Source organism: Leopardus geoffroyi, chromosome C1 (assembly GCF_018350155.1).
Source record: "Leopardus geoffroyi isolate Oge1 chromosome C1, O.geoffroyi_Oge1_pat1.0, whole genome shotgun sequence".
Classification (NCBI taxonomy): domain Eukaryota; kingdom Metazoa; phylum Chordata; class Mammalia; order Carnivora; family Felidae; genus Leopardus; species Leopardus geoffroyi.
This window is the reverse complement of record NC_059328.1, coordinates 150,291,624-150,303,885: the sequence shown is the minus strand read 5'-3', so window position 1 is coordinate 150,303,885 and position 12,262 is coordinate 150,291,624. Positions and strand designations below refer to the sequence as shown.

Here is a 12,262-nt window from a genome sequence, read left to right as displayed (position 1 = left end):
AGATTTAGATCAAGATTTTTCTAGCAAAATGCTCTAAAATCTATTCCATTGGGAATGGTGGCCAATGTTCAGGAGTCTGCACTGTCTACACGGCCATTCCAAGAAACATAAAAGAATGCGGCTCTCATCTAATCATAGTGAGCATGGAAGAGATTGAGTACTAGTAGAGACCATGGAAAGGTTTGTCACACAAGTATTAAACGCTAACAGGCAAGAAAGTTAGCCACAAGACCAGTGGCTGCACAAAATGGCTGATGCGAGAAAGAGAATGAGGAGCAGGGACTACAGTGTTGCAAAGAAAAGTAGAATAGAGCAGCCAAGCAGAAAAGATGAAGATAAAAACATGCAAATGGGTTCAACCTGCAATAATAATAGTAATAGTACACATACTTTGCAGAATTATTGGAAGGACTCAGCGAGTTACTACATAAAAAGAGCTTTGAACAATGCCCCCCACACAGTAAGCGCCATAAAAGTGCTAGCCAATGCTGTTTTCCCAGCTGGGTTGGAAATACTGGAGAGCTACTTGGCTATGAGGTAAGAGAGCAGGCAGTCTCTTAACCCCAGACAGGGCCAGGAAATATCAACTTTCACTGCCTCGACACACATCACATACCCCCACCCTACCTCAGTAGATGCTTCTGAAAATTTTTCAATTTTTTAACAGCAGGACTTTTCTGTTTCAAAGGAAGCCTGAAATGTCATCCCCCCCGTATGAAAAGCCATAAATATCCCTTTATTCCCCTCAGTCTCCAATTTATTTCCAGGCTGTGTTTGGTTACTTGGTTGATTCTTTTATTCCTTCATTGGTTTTACAGTTTCAAGGAAATCCAGATTACCAGAGATAACTGTTGCAAATGGTGCTTCTTTTTGTAAAGTAAGCTTACGTTGCATTCTTGGGAAATTCTTGAAGCAAACACAAATGGCAAGACAATGTTGAAATACGTGCAAAAAATGGCATGTAACATATTAAGAGCATGTTAGTTTTATTATTAATTTCAGTTAAAATATATTTTAAATAAATTCTAATCCAATATTTGTAGTACCCTTAATTCACCCCTGTAATCTTGCGGTAGGCAAAATTCTAATATGGACCCCAAGATTTCCATCCCCTGGTGTACACCACTCTATGTAATTGAATATGAGAGGACAACACTCTCATAATTAGGTTAAATTATGGGGCAAAGGAGAAGAGATTTTGCAGGTATAAACAAGGACTCTATTCAGTCAGCTTTGAGCTAATCAAAAGGTTACCTTGGGTGGGCCTTACCTAATCAGGTGAGCCTCTAAAAGATACACAAAGCAAGAGCAGCTACTCTCCACTGGCCTTGAAGAAGTAAGTGGACATACTGTGAGAGGGCCACATGGAAGTAGCCACTAGATGCTAAGAGTAATCCTTAGCCAATAAACAGCTGGAAAGGGGGGGTTAGTCCCAAAATCTCAAAAAGACCGAATCCTGGCAAGACAATCAAACAAACAAGCAAACAAACAACAACAAAAACTGACCTTGAAAAAAACCCTGAGCCTCATAGCCTTGGTCAATACTTTGACTGCAACCTTGAGAGACCCTGAGCTGAAGACTCAATTAATGCATACCTGGATTCCTGAACCACAGAAACCATGGGATAATAAAAGAATTATTCTAAGCCACCATGTTTGTACTAATTTGTTTCTCAGCAATAGAAAATTAATACAAACTGTATGGAAAACAATATGTGCTAAATGTTGGAGGATGCCTACCTAGCAGTCAGGGTATTCTAAGAAACTGCCTTGAAGTTGATATGGTATCTTCAGAAAAAAGCCATTGGAGGAATAAAATGCTTGGCAGCTCAGCACTGGGAGAAGGAAGCCCGAGACATAAATAGCAGTGTTTGTAGCCTAGGGAGAGATAAATAACCAGGAACCTAGTGGTGGTGTCAAAAGTACCTTCTGTGAGCACATAGGTGGGAAAAAAAAAGGATATAAAACATGAAAGAGGGCTGTAAGATTGTAAATAATATTTATCTTTTGATTCTCTAAGTATTACAATAATATGTACTCATTGATTAAAACTTAGAAATTGGCAGCAAAGAAGTATACAAGAAAGTTCACATTTTTCACAGAGTTGTAAGCACACGTAGTTTGTGTCTTGTTTCTTTAAACCTAATCAGTCTGTGTTATCCTGGGTTTATGTCATCTGCATCGTTTTTTTTAATGTTTATTTATTTTGAGAGAGAGAGAAACAGAGCACACTAGCGGGGGAGGGGGAGGTGGAGGGGCAGAGAGTGGGAGAGAGAGAATCCCAAGCAGGCTCCGTGCTGTCAGTGTGGAGCTTGACACAGGGCTCAACCCGGGGCTCCATCTCACAAATCACGAGATCAAGACCTGAGCCAAAATCAAGACTCACATGACCAGCTGAGCCACCCAGGCACCCCGTCATCTGAACCACTTTTAAAGGTAGCGTACTATTCCATCTCATGCTGTCCACTATGATTTACTTAACCATTCCCCTAATTGGAGGTTAGAGTTGTCTTTAATTTAGAAATATTTATTCTCAACTTGGGAAAAGCCTCCAAGCATCAAAACCTATAGGAAATAGCATTCATTTATAGAACCTCTTGCTCTGGCATTTGACTACATTCGCCACTTTAAAACAGTCTAAAATCCATCTAGTAGGGGTTCCTGCTCTGTAAAATCCTATCTTATCCTTAGAGTTTCCTCTGTCCTCGGGTATTCTTTTTGTTCAAACATGCTCTGGCTTGATCCAGATTACTTGTTCTCATTGCAATTTCCTCCCCTGGGAAATCTGTTCTTTCCTGCCCTCTCTCCCTCTGTCTCCTTTGTAAACATTAAGGTATGATATGAGATTTGTTCTAAGTAATGTTTACTTTCTCTTTTAGTAAAAGGCATCTTCCATTTCTGAGAAAGCCCTATTGTCGCTATCGCTAATAACTCACTCCTTGTGCACATGCAAAATAAGCCCTAGGAGCTTCCAGGCGACCCTCCCATTCTCTCACTGTACGACTTTCATTTGTCATGTTTTCCTTGCACTCTCTTAAATTTACTTTGTAATCTCTCCCACCTGCCTGTGTCTATGGTGTCATACGTTTCCACTCAGCACTGGAACCCGTGGCTAGTGGCTTGGGCTTGAAGGCAGGCCGTGGGGTCTGGCTCACCTTTGATGGGTGACTGGTGCCCCAGATGGGAGAGGGGCTCTGAAAGGGAGACGCCCTGCACCATGTCTTTGGGAGGTAATGTAACATTTGAGTCAGTCAGACTCGAGGTGAGGGGTCTGGGGGGTGAGGTCTGAGTAGCAATAATTTTATAAGCTCCCAGGTGATGCTACCAAGCAGCCAGGATTGAGAACCTTACACTGGCTACTCCATTGTGCCGAGAAGGAGTTGACAAGGGATGACCGCCTCTCACACAGCTGGCTGCTCTTAAGCTCCCCTGTCTGCTATCTCCTACTTCTTTGCTGCCTAATGCTGAACTAACCTCAAAATCCTCTGGCTCCCTCACCGGGCATCCGTGAGAGCTCTTCAAAAGGCTGTCAGTGCTTCCCCACGGCCCTGCTCTGGGGGTCCACTCCTGCTGACCCTCCTCACCCCTCCTCAGCTCTCCTCACCAACATTTCACCCCTCCACCCCCACCCCCGCAACTGTTAGGATTCCCTCAGCCAGCCTTTCTCTCTCTCAGCGGGGAGCAATAGCCCAAAGACTCCAGCTTAATGATACTGGTGTGATATTCCATGGTGCGTGGGAAATGCAGGCCAAACGGTGGCAGCACAGGCCCCTCCCTCTCACCCTCTACCTTTGCCCTGCCGTCCGTGTCCCATCCTCTGTCACCCTGCATGGGCAGAGGCTGGGTAAATCAACATGTCCTCTGCCTAAGCAGATGTCCTCCTTCCAACAAGACTGTGATATTTACACACAATATTAGAGCCCACCTCCCCTCTGAGCTTGGCAGAGTTTGGGTAGAAAGCACAAATAGCTCTCTTTCAGTCGTGGTGGGGGACAACCTCAGATGATGAACACTGAGATCCTGGTAACTTCTCGTTCTCCTCTCTCTCTTGCACAGTATTCTGCATATGTAACTGGCTTGGGGTTGGGGATAAGGCTGTTCCTTTGGCTTTAGAATAATCCCCAGAACAGCATATGGCACCATTTTTACCAGCTTTTTTTAGAGTTCAAGTCTACCTGAACATTACATGCATCTGGGGCACTTTAAAATATATATCTATGTCCTAAGTCGAAGCCCTAGAGGCCTTTTTTTAAAAAAAATGTTTAATGGGTATTGAGGAGGGCACCTTTTGGGATGAGCACTGGGTGTTGTATGGAAACCAATTTGACAATAAATTTCATATATTATAAAAAAAAAAAAATGTTTATTTACTGGGACACCTGGGTGGCTCAGTAGGTTAAGCGGCCAACTTCAGTTCAGGTCGCGATCTCTCGGCCTGTGAGTTCGAGCCCCACGTCTGGCTCTCTGTTGACAGCTCAGAGCCTGGAGCCTGCTTTGGATTCTGTGTCTCCCTCTCTCTCTGACTCTCCCCAGCTCATGCTCTGTCTCTCTGTCTCTCTTTCTGTGTGTCTCTCTCAAAAATAAAGGAATATTAAAAAAAAATTTTTTAATAAAAATATTTATTTATATTGAGAGAGACAGAGAGCATGTGTGGTAGAGGGGCAGAGAGAGGGGAAGAGAGAATCCCAAGCAGGTTCCTTGCTGTTAGCACAGAGCCAGACACAAGACTTGATCTCACGAACCATGCGATCATGACCTGAACCAAAAACCAAGAGTTGGACAGTCAACCAACTGAGCCACCAGGTGCCCCGCCTACTGTCTAGCATTAAGCAAAATGACATGGTTCCTACACTTATGAAGATTTCAAATACCAAACAAATAACCACCCAGATGAATATATGATTACAAATTTTGATTCGTGCAATAAAGGAAAATTTGTCTAAGAGAGAAATGAATGGGGTTAGAGGCTAATTTAGATGGGAAGAGGGATCAGGGAAAGGGTTTTGAGGGCTGTGGGGAGAAGTATAGCCCAGAGGAGAAGCTGGCACAGGGTCGGGGGCAGGGGATTAGGACCACGCCAGGAAGAGGGGGAAATATCTTCAAAAGACCCTGAGGAAAAAAGGGACTTAGTGTATTTGAAAAACAGAAGGAAGGCCAGTGTGGTTAGAATCCAGTGACAGAGAAGAGAGGTGTGAAATGCAGCTGGAAATGTGGACAGGAGACAGATCTCAGGACTTTGCAGGTCACACTAAGGTTTTTGGATTTTATTCCAAATATATTAGGAAAGCATTAGAGGATTTTAGGAAGAAAAATGACATGATTATCAGATACTAAGCCAATGAGGAAGTTAGGAGAGTGGTTTCTTATTTTCCATGTGTAACATTTTCCCATACATTATACTGCTATTTTTATCATTCTTTGTATAATCACTTTTTAAAACATTTTTCCTTCTCCTATCCAGATTCATGCAGTAGTATTTGCATTCTTCTGAATTGGGCTTATTAAAATTCATCATTGGTTTATTTTTATTCTTTCTTAGGTCCCTGTTTTTTCATTTGCCTATGCTCTAAAAGATGCAGAAAAACAGAATGATTCATTCAAGAAAAAGAAATGGTTATTTAATGTACCACAATTTAAGACCAATGCCCAGTCTTCCTTCTTATACAACTATTATCAGCCTTGTTTTGTGATTTCATAGGGCTGCTACAAACTACAAACTTCTAGATTCACCACCAGCCTCACAGCCCCAAAGAGAGATGAAAAAGAGGGGCGCAGTGGGATTCTTGCAGCTCTAGCCCTGCTGTGGTTCCCGCATCCCAATTTGGATCTTGGCCCTTCACTCCTGGTGGTGACATACTCTGGCCTGATGATTTCTGTGGCCTCGTTAGACTTCTGTCCCCAGGCTTTCCCTATAGGCCTAGGCAGGAGCCTCGATGCTGGCCTAAGGATCTCTGCTTCAAGCCTTGAGATTTTGGGGATATGTTTTTTATATTTTTAATATCTTTATATTTATATCCAGTCATCGTGAGTCTAGGAAAATAAGGAAAATTTTACTGAGAGAGCAATTAAAAGGGATAGAGGGATCAATTCAGATTGAAAGAAGGCTCAGGGAAAGCCTTTTGAGGACTGAGTACCCCCTTCAGGGGGCTGGAAAGAAGTATTGCTCACTTCCTTGTACCAGCACTGTGCTAGGTACTGGGATTCAAGAATAATTTCCCTGAGAGCATCAGGGAAGGATTCACATAAAGATATCTCTTTAGCTGAGACTTGAGGCATGAGCAGAGGTAACCAGGTGAGTACGACATGGAAGGAGATGTCAGGGTGGAAGGATAGCGTGGGTACAAGTGCGTAGATGAGAAAGCACAGCCTGTTGTGGAACTGTGATGTGTGAGCATCGGTGTGGAAGGTTCAAGAAACAGAGCATCAAGATGTGAGACTGGAGAGCTGAACAGCACCTTGCTATGGAAGGCCTTGCATCCTGTAGGTGATGGAGAGCAATTAAAAGATTTTAAGCAGGAGAATGAAACGAGAAAATCTGCATATCAGAATGAACTTTCTGAAAGTAATGTGGAAGAAAGATTTGAGGGTGTGAGCCTAGAAGCAAGGAGGGCAGTTTTTGAAGTAGTCTACAGAAGCGTTGGTGAAAAACTGAACTTGAGTTATGGTGGTAAGATTCAAGTTATTGAGGACAGCAAAATGGACACACCTTGGGGAATAATTAGATACGGAGTGTGAATGACAGTCAGGGGTCAAGGATACATCCTCAGTTGGCAGTTGGTGCCATCGAATGATGCTAATCACCATGTTAAGCAATAAAGGGAGAAGAGCAAGTTTGGTAGGAAAGATGATGAGTTTATTTTCAGACATGCTGAGTCAACTAATTTGAATGTTGAGTCAACTAAAGTTGACTTTAGTCCTAACCCACTTCTATTTCACTGTGGTTTGTTGTTGTTTGTTTGTTTTTACTGGATGTAAAGGCTAAGAGTAAAAGAGACTAGTAAGAAAGAGATCAGTAAGTAAAGACCTAGGATATAAAAGCAAGCAATCACACTGCTATGATACTCATGGCTGGCCATTCATTTCACAAATATTCACAGAACACATACAATCTCCATTCTATAGAAATTACATAGGTCCCTAAGCTATATATACAAAGCATAAGCTTAAAATATAATAGAAATAGAATGCTAGCATTCAGTTAGGTATCATACAGGGCTACAAAGTGCCAAAAACAAAATGCACAAGTGGCAAATACCCTTATAATTGACTACTTATGAAATCTAGTAGTCATAATATTATTTAAGTGATTAAACATTTCATCACTCATAGTGGGACATCCTATAATGTTGTTTCCTGTTGTGACACAATATGAAATAAATAGCAACATCTAAAAAGCATTCTTGCCAAAAAAAATTTAACTTGAATTTAATCAAGCCTTTATGCCTAACTTCCAGATTATAAAATAATGAAGGAAGTTTAGAAATAAGTCCAGCAGCAGCAAAAAGAAAAAAAAATCAGAAAAAATCTAGAATGTGGAAAATTCTAGAAGACAACTTTTGGATCTCAAAAAGCCAATGTCATAGAGGGGGGGAAAAAAAAGTCCTGGAAGTGTTCTAGAATAAGAGAAGCTAAAAAAAAAACATAATAATCAAATGAAATGATTTAACATTGCATTACTTTGAAGAAATCCTATAAAAAGTATTTTGGAGACAAGGCAATGTTAATATGGACTGAAGTATTATATGATATCAGGGAGTTATTATTAGTTTTCTTAAGTGATAATGGTGTTGAGGTTGATAGAATACTTATTTTTAGGAGAAGTTTGTCGAAGAATTTAAAGGCTGTGGTATTCAGAATCAAGAAAACAGAACCTGCGACCCCAGTGAGAGTCCACCCCGTGAGCATAAACCCCTATCCCTGACCACCCCAGCGCCTCAGCTGCTACGCCTCAGTCTACACCATCACAGTTCACTGAATGACCACCCCGCTGTGTTCCTCGTAGACAACGGCTACAGCAGGTGCTAAGGCCTGCTTCACAGATGATGATGCCCCCCCAAGCTGTCTTCCCCTACATCGTGGGGTGCCCCAGGGCGTGATGGTGGACATGGGCCAAAAGGACTCCTACATGGGTGATGAGGTCCAGAGCAAGAGGGGCACCCTGACCCTGAAGTACCCCATCGAGCATGGTATCTTCACCCACTGGGACGACATAGAGAAGATCTGGCACCACACTTTCCACAATGAGCTACATGTGGCCCCCGAGGAGCACCCCATGCTGCTGACCGAGGTCCCCCTGAACCCTAGAGCCAACCGTGAGAGGAGACCCAGATCATGTTGGAGACCTTCAACACCCCAGTCACGTATATGTGGCCATCCAGACCATGCTATTCTTGCACGCGTCTGGCTGTACCCCGGCATCCTGGAGGACTCCAGTGACTGGGTCACCTATACCCATACTGCCCCCATCTACAAGGGCTACGCCCTCCCCTAGACTTCTCGCCCTGGACTTCCAGCAGGACATGGCCACCGCGGCCTCCAGCTCCTCCCTGGAGAAGAGCGATGTAGGAGCTGCTAGAACCGCAGGTCATCACCACTGGCAATGAGACGGTCTGCTGCCCCAAGGCGCTCTTCCAACCTCCCTTCCTGGACATGCAGTCCTGTGGCATGCACGAAATTATTTTCAACTCCATCAAGAAACGTGACGGCCACATCCTCAAGGACCTCTACGCCGAAAGGGTGCAGTCTGGTGGCACCACCATGTACTCTGACGTCGCTGATGGAATGCAGATCCCCGCCCTGGCAACCTGCGCAATGAAGCTCGAAATCATGGCACCGCCTGAGCGCAAGCACTCCATGTGGATCGGCGGCTCCATCCTGGCCCCTACTGCCCACCTTCCAGCAGACATGGGTCAGGAAGCAGGATTATGCAGAGTCCGGCCCCTCCATCGGCCACCGCAGAGGCAGTTAGGCGGACTATTGTTAGTTTTGTGCCTTACACCCTTTCTTGACAAAACCTAACTTGCGAAGAAAACAAGATGATACTGGCATGGCTTTATTTGCCTTGGTTTTGTTTATGTTGTGTGTTTTGTCCTTTGGTTTTTAGTGTTGGGGGTGGGGGTGGAGCTTGACTCAGGATTTTAAAACTGCAACAGTGAAGGGGACAGCAGTTGGTCCGAGCGAGCATCCCCCAAGTTCTACAATGTGGCTGGGGATTTTGAATGTATGCTGTTCTTTTTTTTAATAGTCATTCCAAATATCGTGGGATGCGTTGTTACAGGAAGTCCCCGTGCCTTCCCCCAAAGACACCCCATTTCTCCCTAAGGACAAGGGCCAGTCCTTGCCTGAGTCCACACAGGGGAAGGTGATAGCATTGCATTTGTATAAATTAGATAGTCCAAAATGTTTTAATCTTCATCTTAATACTTGTTCTTTTTGTTTTATTTTGGATGGTCTGCCATCATGGCTCTCCTCCTTGCCCTCTCAACCTGAGATATATAAAGGCTTTGGTTTCCCTGGGAGTGGAGTTGAGGCATGGAGGCAGCCAGGTTTTAGGTATACACTGACATGAGACCAATTGGATAAAGTGCACACCTTAAAGGGGGGAAAAAAAGAAAAGGAAAAGGAAAAGGAAAAGAAAAGAAAAGAAAAGAAAAGAAAAGAAAAGAAAAAAGAAAAAGAAAATAGAACCCACAAGAGAGTTCATAAGAGGGGATTCAGTAACTGGTTAAAAAGGTGTTGGAAGAGTTAAAAGGGCAAACGGTAAAAAGAGGCAGTCCAGGGATTAACAAAGGCAGAAAGCTCTTGAGTTTGAGGAACAATGGGAGGAAGTGGTGTTATCACAGCCCCGGAGCCAAGGCTGTTCAGGAATTGACAGGAGCTCTCCTGTGGAAGATTGGACCATGGAGAAAGGGGCTGTTTGACAGAAATAGACAAAGACGCTGCCAAAGACACTTCCTAAAACACAGCAAGGGAAGTAGAAATATCCTGTCTTCTTCTCTCTTTTTTACCATCTTATCTCCAGCCAATGCTTCCCATTGGCCAAAACCTAAACAGAACCCAGTCGCCAGAGAGAATGGGAAACGTAGTTTGCAGGCACTGGCTCTATGAGATACAGAACAATTCAGAGGAAAAGCAAGGAAGAGATAAAGCAGGCAAATGACTGGTCCCACGGGGGGGATTGTCATGACGCTTGCAACTTACTTGCAAGTAGTTCAGATAATAAAATGCATACATATAAATACAGATAAAACAAATAAGTTGAAGTGTTGAATATGGGTTGGTATATGGATGTTCATTTTAACTATTCCTTCCATTTTTCTATACACTTGATATTTTTTCAGAATAAAAAGGTAAAAAATCCATTCTAATACTATATGAAAGAGAGGATAAGAATCTGATACAAGGTCATGGCCATGGGAATGGAGAGAGAAAATACTCTAAATGAATTTGACAAAGTTTCTCATTAAATCCTTGTAAACAAGATGGAAAAATGTGGACCAGCGCAACATTTATCATCTGTTTTTCCACCACTACCCACTTGAGAGTTGAGTTTTCTATTTGTCACTCTCCCAAGGACATATCCACTATTATTCTCATGCTAGCTCTAACTCCTACCATATTTATCACACTCAAGAAAGTTTGACAAAGTGGCAGTGAATGAGAGTGGCTTTAATTTGGTGGTAATCTTTAATCCACTCTATTTTTTTAAGAAGCAAATTAGTTATGAAACACCTCACAGTTGATTACACCACACCAGTATGTTGTGACATTAGAGTTGAGAAATCTTCAGCTAGAAAAATAGTATAATTATGAAGCCACATACGTCGTTGAGTACTACTATCCAAAGTTGTTGATTAATAGATAGATGTTGACCTGGAGGTGGCTTTGCATGATGCATCAGAGGGTCTGTCTTACTTTGGCCCTGTCCAGTATTACCTTTATGTGAGTATCTTGGATGAGATTTAGAAAAGAAGCTGATGCTGATGACTCGAAACCTAGGGTGAGAATGAATGTATCAAATGCCAGCTCAGGATCCAAAAATATCTGGATCAATCAGGGTGGTAAGCCAATATAAACTGATACAATGGAAATATGCAACCAGCCTTTCACTTGAGTCCAGAAAAGCCAACTCATTATGAGATGTTTTCTATATGCAACTAAAGAGCTTGAGGCCATTCCCTAGTTCTGCCATCAGTTCCCTGTATAACTTGAAGTATAAACTTCAGCAAGCACCTTGAATCTTAAGAGTTACTTCCTGCATCAGTAAAAGGGAGTAATAATAATAGCTAACTCATAGTAACTTAAGTGAGCTAATGTATGGAGAACAGCTGAATATCCCTGGCACAGAGTAACAGAGAAAAATGTTAGTTGTTATTAGTATCGTGTGTGTGTGTGGTGGGGGGGGGGGGGGGGACTGGTAGCAGTATTACCTAGTAAATAGTTGTGGGAAAGATTTAGTAGTTGATAAAACATTCGATAGGTTTCAGTTGTAGAACAAAGTTACCAAAGGGCTTTATTTAATTAGAATCCCCTGCTTGAAATGAGGCTGATAGAAATTCTGACTGACTGTGTTCTGCTCAGGCTGCAACTTGGAGCAGGGGTTTGAGATTGGGTGCCATAGTCACAAACTGTCATAAACACATTGGAGTCTGTTCAACAGACCTGGAATGCAGGAGCTGTTGACAGAATTGGAGGTGTCAGTCTGCCTTTGGAAGTGTAATGCCTGTAGAATAGAATTTGGAACTTGTTTTGTGTGCCCCCTCCCACTGATTTTCCCAGAACCAATTAGTAAAAATTACCGTGACATAGATTCGGAGTCCACATATGAAAATCTTCCTTGTGATCAGAGTTAGGGAGATGTGCTAAGTTCCCTGTCCTCACAATGATAAGGCATTATACAACCACTTGGCGTGGATATAATGGGATTCAAATCCAAAATGGGCGATTGGATTAGATGTCTTGTAACATTGACCCTCAGAAACCCTGAGAGTTTATCTAATGCAGTCTGAGGATTCTAGATTTGTTTTTTAATTACATACTTAACCGCTTCCCAAACTGCTGCCTCTTGAGCTCTTATTGGGTTTTTTTTTTAGGCTTTGGGCCAAAGGTCTGTACTTTTTTCCCCACTACCAAATAGGTTAAATACTCTGGGTGTTCATTTTTTAGGAAATGAAGTTGAAATGATTAAACAGGAAATATGCACTTAGCTCCTAATGTTAGCTGCCTCAAAACAAAATCAATTCCATTTCAAATGGAATGCTAT

General features: G+C 42.6%; 1 pseudogene; it reads left to right on the top strand.

Moving 5' to 3' along the window:
• The first annotated feature begins 247 nt into the window (after positions 1-247).
• Positions 248-9,027, top strand: LOC123596895 (annotated as a pseudogene).
• The last annotated feature ends 3,235 nt before the right edge of the window (positions 9,028-12,262 follow it).